General features: G+C 34.2%; 1 protein-coding gene across 2 annotated transcripts in view; it reads right to left on the bottom strand.

The window, feature by feature from the left end:
- Positions 1–15,057, bottom strand: part of lpp (LIM domain containing preferred translocation partner in lipoma) — a 235,255-nt gene that overhangs the window by 130,458 nt on the left and 89,740 nt on the right. The gene's annotated exons all lie outside the window — the stretch shown is intronic.

Raw genomic sequence — 15,057 nt, 5'->3', positions numbered from 1 at the left:
CCAGCCCTTCTGGCACCAACAATCATGCCACGTTCAAAGTCACTCAAATCAACTTTCTTCCCCATACTGATGCTCGGTTTGAACTGCAGGAGATTGTCTTGACCATGTCTACATGCCTAAATGCACTGAGTTGCCGCCATGTGATTGGCTGCTTAGAAATTAAGTGTTAACGAGCAGTTGGACAGGTGTACCTAATAAAGTGGCCGGTGAGTGTACATGCAAATATTTCTTAAATACACATGCATGTGTGGGTATTTATGTATTAAAAATAATTATACACAGTAGACACACATATATTATGTAAACACAAACTTTTATTTTGGATGCGATTAATCGTTTGACAGCCCTAATCATAATTATTCGCAAATCAATATTTGCTGAGAAAAGTCCCTTAAAGAAGATAATTTGTAGCAAATGAGTAAATTAAAGAGGCTTCAGAAATCAATATTTCCAACAATATAGTTGTGCTCCATAGTTGTTTTTGAACACACAAATATGTCCTGTAAGAATGAATAAAGTTTAAAGGGATAGTTCACCCAAAAATGAAAATTCTGTCAGTAATTAGCGACGAGAATACTTTTTGGTTAGTGAGTTCACGTAGTGTAACAGCGCAGCGCTTCTGTGTTGCACGTCACACGCATCACACACATGACCAGCGTCGGTCAATAGTGAGCCTACGTGTGACATGCAACACAGAAGTGCTGCGCTGTTACACTACGTGAACTCACTCGAGGCCCACAGAGAAGGAAATGAACAGCTGAATAGTCGTTATTTTTGCTTGTTTTTTTGCGCACAAAAAGTATTCTCGTCGCTTGATAAACTTAAGATTGAGCCACTGTAGTCACTTGGACTATTTTAACGATGTCTTTAATAACTTTTCTGGGCCGGCAAGTTTAAATCCATTAGAAGCCTATGGAGGAGTGATCCAGCTCTCAGATTTAATCAAAAATATCTTAATTTGTGTTCCGAAAATGAACGAAAGTCTTACGGGGTTGGAACAGCATGAGGGAGAGTAATTACTGACAGATTTTTCATGTTTGGGTGAACTAACCCTTTAAACTGCTCCAACAACAGGAAAACCATTTATTATGGAAATACTAGCTTCGTGTTAGTTCTGCCAGGAAGACTCATTCAGATACTTCACTCATTCACAAAATATGTATCTGTAATTAGTAGTTGAATTTTGTCACGCATTCATCCCCTTTTCCAGCCAATCACAATGTCTCTTTCATCTTTAAAACCCCACTAAAGCCATGTTTTTCTATCAGGTCGCCAGGTACTTTAAGACGGTGCCCTTAAATCTTTAAACAGTCAAACATACTTATTTACATACTGATGCACATTCATATATTTTATATAAAGTTATTTTAATTAAACATGTTAAAAAGTGATATTTATCTTACTAATTGGTGGCACTGTGTACCATGTGGCTTTGCTTCATTAAAGGACTGCTCCACCCCGAAACAAAAGGTTACACCCACTTTAGCCCCTCATTTCATTAAACAGACATGTCAGGTGATATTATATATATTTAAAAAAAAAAAATATATATATATATATATATATATATATATATATTAAAAAAATTAAAGGGGCGGTGTGAGGTCCAAAAAGGTAGTTTGTTGCCTGAGGGCAACACCATGCCATAGAGGGTTAACTTATTGTATCCAGGTTGGGTCAAAGTCAGGGGGTAGACTCTCGACCCTAGCTGGCTCTGATGGCTTTCTGTCTTCCTCCTTCTAACTGTTTGGACATGGGCCTGCTCCAAAAGGACTAACTACCTGATGGCCCAAATCTATATAACCTAACCCAAATCTGACTCCTAGAACTCCAAGGCTTGGGGGTCTTCTGCTAGTAAGTGAAGTCCCTCATTTGTATTTATTCTAATCTGCAATTTTATATCAGATCCACATTTAGATAGATATAAAAAGTAAACAGTAATGTAAACAGCAATAATCTCCCTCTTATCCTCTGATAACAAGCATAGATGCCCGAAGTCTGACCTCTAAAAAATCTAGAGTATATATATATATATATATACGTGTGTGTGTGTGTGTGGCTGAATTAATTTATTGGAGTCACCAAATAGAAAACTGATTATGTTAATGTGAGCATGCTCATAGTCAGTAACCATACTCACAGTATGTGGAGTTCTATGGTTTTAATCATGTATACCTATACCTGCAACTTTTTTATTTAATTGTACATTATAATGCTATGATGTCCAAATTCACTTGTTCACTAGTTTAGGGTTTATTTTTAATTTACTTAGAAGTACAGAATTCGAATGTAATATTTCTATGTCTTTAGTTTGTTTGTGTTTTACCTGTAGTTTGGTTTTCCCTGTTCCCGTTTGCCTGTGTTCTCTTTCATTGATAGTCTGCTTCGTTGCTCATTACTCTCTAGTTTGTCTCCATGGTTTTTGATTGTGTTCGCATGTGTCCCTGGTTACATTAATTATCCCTGTATGTATTTAAGCCCTGTGTTTCATTCTGTTCCTTTGTCGGTTCTCGTTCACGTTGAAGTCTAGTTTTTGTTTTCTCCTGTGTATTCCTGTTTTCTGAGTTTTTTTTAATAAAACGTATTTGAGTATATCTCCTCCTTCGTCGTGCTATTTGACCAGCGTAACATGACAATCATATTGACAGAAAATGTAATATTGGTGCATCCTTGTTCTAAAACAATGAAAATAAATAAGAGTAGGGTACGATAGCATGTGCTCTCAAGTAAATAAACAGACTTTTGTTTTTCTTTTTTTTCATTCAGGTAATTGTGCTTCAAAGATTTGGGACAATGGCAAAGAGCTAAGATGCACATTCAAAACAGTCCGATAATACCCTGAAAAATGTTGATAGGTTTTATGCCAAATTGTTTATCATGCAAATTGTGTAGTATGTAAAGTTTCCAAGTGGCCCCCCAAATATTTGGTAGTTTAATCCTCTTATATCGAAAGAGACAATGAAGTTACGAGAAATAAAACAGCAGTGATGTGTCTGGATTACACTTCTCAAAATGAGTTTTTGGATTACAGTCCTACTTCAATTTAACCTAAAGCCCCATGTGATTTAAAAATTAAGTTCTCATATTTAACTTTAGTGAAAACATTTGACACATTAATACTGAGCGAGAAAAAAAAAAGGCTAAACACACAAACACAAACCTTCCATATTTCATTAAGAAACTACTATTTTAAGCCCGATGTTATTTGCTTTTTTTGGACCCTTTAACAGCATACATTATTCACTGATATGATAATACTTGCACAACACAGCTCAGAGAGCATTACTTAAATTCTTGTATCATCTTATGTGCTTATTCACAAGTACCCTTTCTCCTAAACAATGTTTTCCATTTGTAATATACGTATGTTTTCCAAAAAAGACCGGATTCAAAGACCGGATTATCATGAATGGGTCTTGTAGATAACACAAAGCATTACAACTTCCTAAACCAGAGTAGGGCTCCTAAAGACTGCTTAAGTTTAACATAATTTTTTTTTTTTTTTTGTAATTCTTAAAGGGATAGTTCTCTATCCTCTATCTTCTTCTAAAGGGAGAACTATCTAACTATATATATACTGTATATATATATATATATGTATATATATATATATATATGGAAGTCAATGGTCACCAAAACTCTTTGGTTACCTACATTCTTCAAAATATCTTCTTATGACAGAATTTTCTTTTTTGAGTGAATTATCACTTTGAAATACTCCATCTGCAATGGGTTCACCCCAGCAAAAATTGGCATTGTACACATGTGGTGCAATGTAATGATGTAAAGAGCAGCAGACACAGCGGGTCACGGTACATGTCAGACACCGAGGCATGTGCTGATCACTGCTGCCCACCGCTACCGTAAAGTTCTACATTAGCACTTTGAGAGTCTTAAGTTTTACTTATAATAAGGATTTGATAGAATTAGTTGGAACACACTTTGCACAGCAGCACATTTGAGCCAAAAAAGTAAAAGAGGAACCTGTGAGGGTTATAGAAAAGTTGTAGACTGGCTAACCCAAATGAAAAAATAATAATAATAATTATAGGACATAATGGGTGGAGAGAACAATGTGTAAGATTCAATTTGAATCTTTGCCCTTAGCAACTAAAAATATGGCACATTTCATAGCCATTTCTGTGGACAAACCACCCCTGTGTAACCTATTTGTTGGTAGTGGGAAAGGGAGAAGCGAACTGGCTCTTGCCAATGGCATTCACCGTGTCAAGTCATCCCAAGTGTTGCTAAAAACAGAGTCTGACAGACCTTTTCTCTGCATTGCACAGATGCTATTTTTCTTATAGCGCAGCAAACTCACTCGCACAGAAATTAGATACAAGTGTGTGTGCTGGAGTTTGAGTGTGGAAGTATTATGTATACGGTATGTATGTTTGAGGTTGTGCATTAAGTGTTAAGCAACTAAAGGCATCCCCAGAACGAGTAAATAAGATGTCGAGGTCACTGTTTTCACACTGGTAAAATTGCAATCGAAAAAAGCCCCACTTTGTTCTTTCAATACCGAAAAAATACACAAGCTTGTCACTAAAAAGCAACACGGTCTGGAAACTATGTAAAGCAGGTGTTTACACGCCCTTCATTCTTTTGTTTGGTTTTGCTTTCTTGAACAACCGAGTGAACAAGTTCCTGTTTTTACTGACTATCCGCTGTGAATTAGACGTGCAGGTGTTTAACTGTTGGGCGCTGAGTTGGATAACTCTAAACTAATATACATAACAGGCAATTTTGAGGTTTGTCACATCATAGGGTGCCATGGTCATGTAGAAAACAAGAACATAATACTGGCTAAAGATATGGGTATCTGCCAATAGTCACCCATTGATAAAAATAGGACATTAAAGAGACATAAAAGCCATGAACCGGCGTGTTGCCACCTTTTGATAGAGAGGGGATCAGGACATTCAAAGATTCCAAACATACATGAGAACCACAGATTAATGTGTTTGGGACATTGATTGTTAGGCCACAGTTCCAACAAAACAAGTGTCATTTCTATTTATTTATTATTTTTAAAGCAGAATGACAGACTTGTCTAGATTCGCATGTAAGAAAAATGAGAGAAATTATTATATGTGATAATAATCACATCTAATTAGTATTAAATGTGATTGGCTTTATCTGAATTGATGCATTTAAACAAATAAGACACAAACACGTGTATTAATGAACATTTATCAGCTGTCTTAAACAAGCTTGTTATTTTTTTATTTTTTTAAGATTTGGTCAAATTTTAAGACCAATTTATGCAGAAATCCAGGTAAATTCAAAGGGTTTTCATTTTCATACCTTATGCAGGTGCACACACACACAGGTTTTTCCACATTTCCCATCAGATTAGTTTAATGTGAACATCAGCATTAAAAACCTCATTAGCCCTGTAAAAACTCTCACTTTGACGAGACACCTTTACAATGATTCCCTATTACTGTTTGCTTTATCTCCTTGTTCTTTACTTAATATAAAGTACCCTTGTCCCTTGCTCAGATAATTGACACGTTCACTTATCTCCATTAATAAAAAGTCAATTAGCTTGCCAAGGAATTGGGCTTATCCACTGTAATAGAGGCCTAATGAACTGCCCTCGAATCAAGGCCTCGACTCACCCTATCTTCCTGCACATTTTCTCACACAATAGCGCAGGGGCAGATACAGGACCTAAAACAGCTTTTATGTTCTGTATCTGCCTTTCAACCTTCAATTAGAAACGTTCCAGACAGAAGCTCAGAATAAGTCAAGAGGTTAGTCAGACATGAAGTCATAGCACTAAATACAACAGACGGTGGCGAACAGTGATAACAGGCAGACTTCAAATATGTGTGCCGTCTGACTACTCTCTAACAGCACATGTAGTCGATACTAAATGATAAAACGGAATGAATAAATCTGTATAGAGGAGGCATGCTAATTCTACTTTGGCAACAGTCAAAGTGTCAGAAGAAACACTTTTATTTTTTAAAGGCTGCATTCGGCATTTTCTGACTGAATAAATAGTCAGCTTTAAACAGGTCCTTGAACAGAATGTAGCATAAAAACAATTCCAAAATATACACCCAAAAAAGAGGGTACTCAGTGCCAAAAAGATATTTGGTTGGCTAACACTAAACAACTGAGGTAAACATTCCAACTGTATTGTTTAAACTAATCCATAAGAAACATGTCCTGAATTAATACCTGACAAACAAATAATATAAAAATGTTGTTTTTTTTAAACTGTTTGTCACTGTCAGTCTTGATCAGCCAAGACTGTATTTCATCTGTTTTTCTAGCCTTGACTTCACATTGTCATATGCAGCTGCAAGCTGGCGGTAATAAACAGTAGCATAAGGGAGATATTACACAACGCATCCACTTCCTGTGGCAAATATTGGATAATATAAGTCTGATACTGTTTTTCAAGCACCTTGTTTAGATAGAGACACCCTAAAATTTGCAGAAGTGTGAACCGCAATGCCCACGGGAGCCCTTCTAGCGTGAGACAGACCTGTGCACAAACTCTTCTCATGTGCTCTCTAAACTATGTGTAACTGTAAGATTAATGAAAGACTGTTTCAATGAACTAGTGCAGAATTAAAGGAACATCAGCAAAAAAAAAAACGGTCTAAAATGTGGTGTAATTGGAATAAAATATTGCCTTCAACCTAGCTCATTAATTATCGTTTCAAATTATTATAGAAAAATAACATATTGTGTAATTCTTAAACTCCATCAAAACCCACAGGAAATGTTCCTCTTTGCAAAAAAATACCAACATTCCCCAGCACTTTATGGACATATTCTTACATGTGTATGATGTTTTTTGCTTCTAAATGGCAGTCCTCCCTCCCTCCTTCTATGAATGTTTTACTTGTAGGTGAATAAAGAATGCAAATGACTTAATTTTTGTTAACAGTCCCTTGTGAGTCTGGTTTACAAATAAATTACCCGTAAAGAGAGTCTTTATCCATCATTTACTGAAAAACAGGTGGTACGCTATAGGGACTTTTTTGTGAGAGACAGACACTTGTGCTGCGTCTGTGATTAGTATCAATCAGTTTAAAAAAATCATACAGAACAGAACAATGTCAAACTGAATTATTAGTATTATTTTTCTCCAGTTATAATGTAAATTATGTTTATTCATTACAATGCGTTAACTTTGACAGCCCTGATTATTGCATTAAAAGAAGATTGATCTTTGAAGTAAACATTCAAAACGACAAAAATGTGTTAATTCGGCACATTGATGGCAGTGGAGCATGTTTCTCTTTGTTCACTCTGGTATGGTAAAATTAAAATGGGACAAAGTAAGCTCGATAACTCTGTCTTGCACAAAGCTGCCTGTTTGACGTGTGAGAACTCCCTCCAATAATCTCATCATCACTTTTCATCTGAAACAAAGGCAGGTCTCTGTCGCTCTCACACCATCAAAGAGGAGAAGGGTTACAGCATAAAATAAGCCCTCAAGGTCCTCTATCTTTCTTATTTTCCTGTGAAATGTTTAAAAAGAGAATAACTTAATTAATACCATTTTCAGCACAGAGATTAAGTTAAAGTCACATTTCTAATCAGAAAGCTTTTTAGGGTCCAGAAAGCCCACACTGTAACCATGGAAACCCCTATCTGACAGAGCCGCTATCAGCCAATTAATGCAAGAAAAGAGCACTTTTATTGCAGAAACAAATTCCCAATAATACACTTTAAAAAATTTAACAATTGCCAAAGGGCAAGCCGTTAGCTATAGCTAGGTTGATGTCCACAGAATATAAAAAATGCCCGTCTGGATAGACACTGCAAAGAAATCAAACAAACACTTTTGAGCATTTATGTGGTTTCACCCATATTTACGTAATGCCCAAGAGCCACGTGTCTGTAATCAGTAATCAATAACTCATGCAACTCAAGCTTCATTCATGGCTTGTTGGGCTTATTATTCTGGTTGGCTGCAACTTTATATAACACAATATTGATAGCAAAACATCTAGGCACTCTAAGGATTTCACATACTTTTGACAAAACTTTTATGTTTAGGTTTTGCATTTTCACATTATGCAAAACAACTTCCATAATGTTCCTGCAAACTAAAAAAAAACCTTCCCCAGCACAAACAATAACAAAAAGTATACACTCTAAAAAATGATGTGTTGGATTTACTTAAAATATATATGCACCATTTTTGCATCATACTTTTTAAGTAATCCCAACTTGGAATAATTTTACTTAAAATTAACAAGAAAACTGTTGTTATATGTACTTAAATATTTGAGTTCACGCAACATTCTTTACTTAAAAATATATGCATCACGTTACATATATTTTTAAGTAAAGAATGTTATGTGAACTCAAATATTTAAGTACATATAACAAAGGTTTTCTTGTTTATTTTATGTAAAATTATTCCAAGTTGGGATTACTTAAAAAGTATGATGCAAAAATGGTGCATATACATTTTAAGTAAATCAAACACAGTGCAGGCCATTTGAAATCAAAACAAATCTTAGTTCCGTTAACTTAACATTTAAGCTCATTTGTATATAAAAATAAGACAATTAAATGAGCTGAACCAACCATTTTAACTTATTTTAGATCTTCAGCTATTGGTCTGCTAACTGCACTGCTCCAGTACTTTCAATGTCTTAAAATAAATTAAACATGCAAATCACACACAATAAAGCTTTATTATTTTTTATTTTTTTGCCAAAGGCTTGAAAGCCTGAAACCACACATGAAATGTAACAAAATGTGGCAAATCGACAAATGGAAAATCACTTTTAACAGGTCACTTTTTCACCTTTGCAACACTTCTCAAAAGATTTACATTTTTCCAATATTTACTTTTGCAACATACAAAAAACCTCTTAAAGGACAATTCCGGTGCAAAATGAACCTAGTGGTAATTAACACATGGTTACCGAGTTGATCGCTCTCTGGGATGCGTTTTCATGATAATCGAATGTACGTAGAGTTTTATCTCTAAAAACTGTTTAGCTTATAACGCTAGTATATGGGGCATAGAATAAGCAAAAGTAAATCACTAGTTAATACCACTAACAAGGCTCAAAATAGCCCCACACTAACACGGTAGCATAATGAGGGTCCCTACATGCAAACCGAAGCATTGAGGACTTTGTAAGTGTACAGACAGTTTAATAAGAAGATACTTTATAAAGACAGTACATTACGCGTATACAGGCAGGAGCCATCTTGGAAAACAGTCTCGACCAGTAGAGCCACGAACGCCGTGCTAAGTGAGATGAACTGTGACTTGGAATCTCATAATATGGTCCGTTGTTTCCGGAAGAAACTATTTTAATAAACAGATATAATTCATGCATTTCCATGTAATTAGTTTCACAAACGTAATTCCTATTGACCAGCTCACTTAGCACAGCGTTCGTGACTCATCACCTCTATGCCTTCCAGCGTTACCCCAGTCTGTGAAGGATCATCTGCTGAGCCACCTTTCGTGATGATCCTCAATGTGAGATGTTCCAGTTCCTCTTCATTCCTATAAAAAAAAAAAAACATTAAAAAAAACAGGAAATCTGCATTTACTTGCAACATCACTTGTTATTGTTCAGACTGTTGCAAAAAATCAATTGTATTGAAACACAGAATGAGAAAGAAATGTACCTTTATATTTTAAAATAAAATAAATCTCTTACAGCCTCTTACATTTCCAACATTATAAATGTCTATACTTTCACGTTTTATCAATTTAATGCATACTTGCTGGATAAAAGTATTAATTTATTTTATTTCTTTAAAAAAAAAAGTTCTAATTGACCCAAAACTTTTAAATTGCATCTTAAAATATATTCAAATAGAAAACAGTTGTTTTAAATTGTAAAATTAATAATAATAATAATCACAATATTACAGTTTTTGCTGTATTTTGGATCAAATAAATGAAGGTTTGGTGGGCAGAAGAGACTTCTTTTAAAAACATTAAACAATCTTACTGGTTGTGTGTGTGTATATATATATATATATATATACACATTTTTTTCTGGTTATCAAAAATATATCTAAAAAGAAAAAAACAATAATTTAATGTTACAAATTGGTCCATTATTAAATGCCTATAAATATAAAAATGAGTCTATTAAATAATATCTATTAATTTAAACAAAACAAGTTAATTAATGAAGACTTTTGTCCAGAGGTTTTGAACGAATCTCTTCAAAACATTTTAACAGTCAGTCACTACTGGAATAGCCAAACAGTAAATAAAGATCTACAATCTTTGTTTGAAGCCAAACTTTTGCTTAAAGGGTATTTACTTATTTGATAATAATTTTGAAGGTTTAATAGACAGGGTTGTAGCTGTCATTTAGGAATAATATTGTGTTTGAATCAAGATCGCCATTATTTAATGATAAATCGTGCACACGGAGCTGTAGCCAATGTGTTTTCGAATTTAATATTTGTATGTTAACGAACGTTACCAGTAGGCTAACCCGCGCCCAAGGCCTGGCCGCCCCCCTTTCCCGCGATCCATTTATAGATATTAGAGAATAGACTATATGGGAATTTGTAAATATGCAAAGTAAAAAAAAATGTATCCGAAAACTCATAGCCTGCATATAATAAATGACAACTACATTTCGTTAATAAAGTAGGCCTACGAATTTATCCGTGGGGGAAAGCGCCGTCCGAATTGTCCTCTTATGGTGTGTTCAAACCGAACGCGAATAGAGCGTCAAATACGCCTCTATCGCGTTAGACGCTGAATCTGCTCGAGTTCAAATTTTTCAACTTGCTTGGAAGATGTTCGCGGCAAACGCGTCACCCAATTCGCGTCATTCGCGACGCCCGGCGCGAATGATGCGTCTATTCGTGTCTTCGTGCGTCTATTCGTGCATTGACTTTGTAATCTACTCGCGCAAATGATTAAATTCGCGTTCGGTGTGAACAAACCATTAATGCATACGTGCCAACGTCATGGTCATATATTTCGAAAAACACAATAAATACTCTGACTCTATAAACACTTGACACTTGATAGCCTATTCGATGGAAGCACACTCGCTTAATAATTCAAATATACTCTCGTGCAAAGTCACTCATTTCATACATTAACTTGTAGACTACATAGGTGTTCGTAACACGTTTCTAATTGTTGATGCAAAATTCGTAGCAATTCTGAAATTCAGTTTAAAAGTTAGTTTCTTGACCAAAAATGCAATAAACGATTGAAGTTAAAAAAAAGTTAAGCTTACCTCTTTTCAGCGTCTTCACATAATGTGCTTCACAAAATGGCTCCAATTTTTGGCTGGAAAGGCATCACGGGAAATTGCATATCACGTGGCTCGTATAGTTACTTAAAAAGTTATGCTCGATTTACTTAATTTTGAAGCAATTATTATAGTAGTTGACATGACTTATGTTTTTTCATTTTATTTATGCATACATTTAAGTTCACCTAGTTACTTATATTTTTGTGTTACACACACTAAATATGTTAAGTAGAGGTTGAAAAGTTATGAATACTTATTTTTTTGTGTTAAATCTAATAACTTTTATAAGTAATGGTTGTTCAGCCAACGAATCGTTTTTTAGAGTGTAGGTTTAAAATAGAAATCTGGTGCAATTGTATTATGTTTATTATTTTTATTTTTTTGTTTTACATTTGCCATGATAATTAAGACAGTGTGCTATGGGACATAAGGTACACCATATGCTAGAAATTACAAACAAACAAACAATAAATAATCCAGCAAATGAAGTACTTTTGAGACAAAAGAAACTTCATTTCATTTTATTAATTTATCTTGTGGTATTAGAAAAATTTATATTATCAAATGTAAACTAAAAGGTTTAAGGTGAGTAAGATTTCCATAAAAAAAAGAAAGAAATCAATGCTTTTATTCAGAAAGGATGCCTTAGATTGACAGTCAAGTGACATGAAAAAAATGGTTTTAAATTGATGCTGTTCTTTTGAGCATTGAATAATTTTGAATTGAATAATTTACATTTTAAAACATATTAAAAAAGAAATTCTAAACCGCTAATAATATTTCACAATATTACTGATTAAACTGCATTTTTTTATCAAATTAAAGCATAAATGTTATTCTGCCATGCTGCACGTTATATACTATTATACCATCTCTAATGGTACAGTAATTTATGAAATTACAGTAGTTATGAAATCACATTCAACCAACAAGCTACATTGAGTTAGAGGAACTTAATTTGTAACAAATTCAAAGTCACTCACTTATTTGGGTTGTAACCCTGGAACCAATTAATCCAATCCATTTCAGTTTGTAGCACAAGCTTAATGAAACTTACTTAGCATGTTTATTTAATGAACAAGTAAGATATTACTTGTCAATGGCATTAGCACAGTCGTTGCTTATGGAGTCAATGTACTGCTTAACTGTAACTACTATTCAGCACAATGAAAACCACACAAACTTTAACATTTCAGAAACTCTTTTAAATGGAAAACATAACAACATTAAACACTAACATGTATTTTCTTTCACTAATAAATAACACTTAATTTCAACATTTATTCTCCTTATCCAGTCCTATGCAAAGCATACTGGAGCCTAGAAATCCACTGCCTAATTTCAAAAGTTATCAAGAAAATTTGATAAAGTTACTACAACATTTTTTATTTTTAAATCAATTAACGCAGACATTTTAGTTTAAATATTGGGTTGATGTAATGATCAACATTATTATGTCAACAGAACTCAACAAAATAATGTTTGCAACTTAAAAGGTTTAATTAAAACAATAAATTAGAATTTTTAAGTTGCAACCACACATTTGTTGTGGTAACGGGTCCTTACTTTTTAGAGCTACATCTCTAATGGTAATACAAATATAGCAATAATTTGCTACCATGCTATAATGTAACTAATTAACTTTTTATGTAAGGGACAATAGCAATAACTAGTAATGACATTCAAACAAACTCCAACACATACATCATAATCAGAGTCTCTTTTCCAGGAATATCATCAGAGACAGGGACAATGAGAGCCTGAGCAGCGGGGCAAGAGAAAGATGACAGGGGGAGGGAGCTGGCACAGCAGATGGACACATTCTTGGCACCTGCCACCCATCAGGGGCTGAACAGTGACACTGGGGCCATCTTTCTCTAATAGAATGTGCCACCCAAGACCTTCAGTGAATGTGAACATCACATGCTACTGAACACCTGGACTAAAGCCAACAAGTCCAAAAACAGTCCCATAAACATTTACGTCTCCAACATAGACCTTCTCACATACAGCACAGAGTCCTGATTAGACATCGTGTGAGGCGATTACACATGAACAACTCACACATTCACCGCCAACAGACTCACTGATGAAGCACTAATGTAAATGAGCTTGGCTTGGTGATTTTGGTCATTAATGTTGAACCAAATGAACAGAGGACTTTAAAAAAAAAAATTGTACAGTGGATACACAAAGTATTTCGACACTTAAGTCAATGAATTTCATTGCTTTTAACCAGGTGGTCTCAAGGTGATTTTAGTGGATCAGTTAAATTCCCACAGGTGTCCTAACAGAATAACCACAGTTGTTATCCATCACATTAGCTAAAGACATGTTACACAAAGGCTTATTTTAAACAATTGATCTATTTTATTATCAAAAACCTAACAAAAAAGGGGGTTCTTATATGGATGATTAGAAGTGCCACTTAAAAATAAAATAAAGGAATTATCAATTGATTAATTTGAAAATAAAAATGTAAATGGATAAATTACTTCTCAAATTGACAAATTAAAAAACATTTAAAATGGTTTATGTTTAAAAGTGCAATTAAATATTACACTAAAAATAATAAATCATATTTCAAATTGACAAATAAATGGACATTTATAACTGAATTTAATTGTTGTTAAAAATACTAGTTAAATGTAAAAATACAAATAAATAAGAAAAATTTATAATTTTTAAATGCAACTTTTTAATTGCCAATTGCTTTTCTTTATTAATTTATCAATCAAGTAAAAAAAAGCCATTGATCAGTCCACCGCTTCCACAGGAAACAATGAACTCTCAACTGAATTTTCGGACTGTCTTTTGACAGACAATATTCTTTTACTATATTTCTTTCAAATAAACTTGGTTTAATATTTCTTTAAAAAATAAAATGCAAAAACATTCATATATTTTGAATTTTGGATTAAGTTTTGGGAGCTTTTAGGAGCCAATTTATAACAAGTAAAGTCTATATAATTTTTTTGTTTTGTATCCAAGTTCATATGACTCATGTGTTATATTTAGGGATGGCCCGATACCATTTTTTTTCAAACCGATAAGAGTACGAGTATTTACATTTGTGTACTTGCCGATACCGAGTACCGATACCGATATTTCTACCGCAAAAGTAATAGGCTCCCAGAAAAGAAGACGACTATTTTAGAACACAGGTTAGAAGACTGTTTTTATTTTCTTCTCTGCTTGTTTTAACAAGTCTAAAAATAAATAAAAATTAGTAAAATAATAAATGTATTAACACACAAACCACTGTTAATTTAACATAAAAGCAAGCAGGCTACTGCGTGTATGGTCTGGCATGACTGAATGCGCGCAAAGTGCGCTCCCTTAATAAATCCTAAAAGCTGACAGTTCATCGCGATCTCTCACATCTCTGTTATTATCAATGAAGCTGACTGCACAATCAATCTTTCATAATATCCACACTTTGTTTGTTATAATTAGAGGATTTGCCAGCATACAGAATTCAGCACTGAACAAAAAAGTCCGTTTTGAGCGGTGAGGGGAGTCTATCTTAAATGCTTCTGATTGGCCATTGCGTTCAAGAAATCAACACATATGTCTGTGATTGGCTACATCGCTCAACGCTGTAACCATGTTATGAATAGAAACTCTGGCCTGTAAATCGTTTCTATTTTGTTGTAGTTGTTCTTGTTGCTTTTCTGCAAGAGATGAATAAAAATCTTTTAGTTTTTATGTTTTATTCATAGATATTTCTAGTTTGCGGGAGTCCCGCGAATCGTTTTATTCTCCCGTAACCCGCACACACAGAGTGAGTGCATTACCGCCCGCGCGCGCGCTCGGCCAT

The sequence above is a fragment of the Rhinichthys klamathensis genome, unplaced genomic scaffold (genome assembly GCF_029890125.1).
Source record: "Rhinichthys klamathensis goyatoka isolate OS25496 unplaced genomic scaffold, OSU_Roscu_1.1 h1tg000036l_1, whole genome shotgun sequence".
Taxonomy (NCBI): Eukaryota; Metazoa; Chordata; class Actinopteri; order Cypriniformes; family Leuciscidae; genus Rhinichthys; species Rhinichthys klamathensis.
This window is presented reverse-complemented; position numbering and strand designations above follow the sequence as displayed.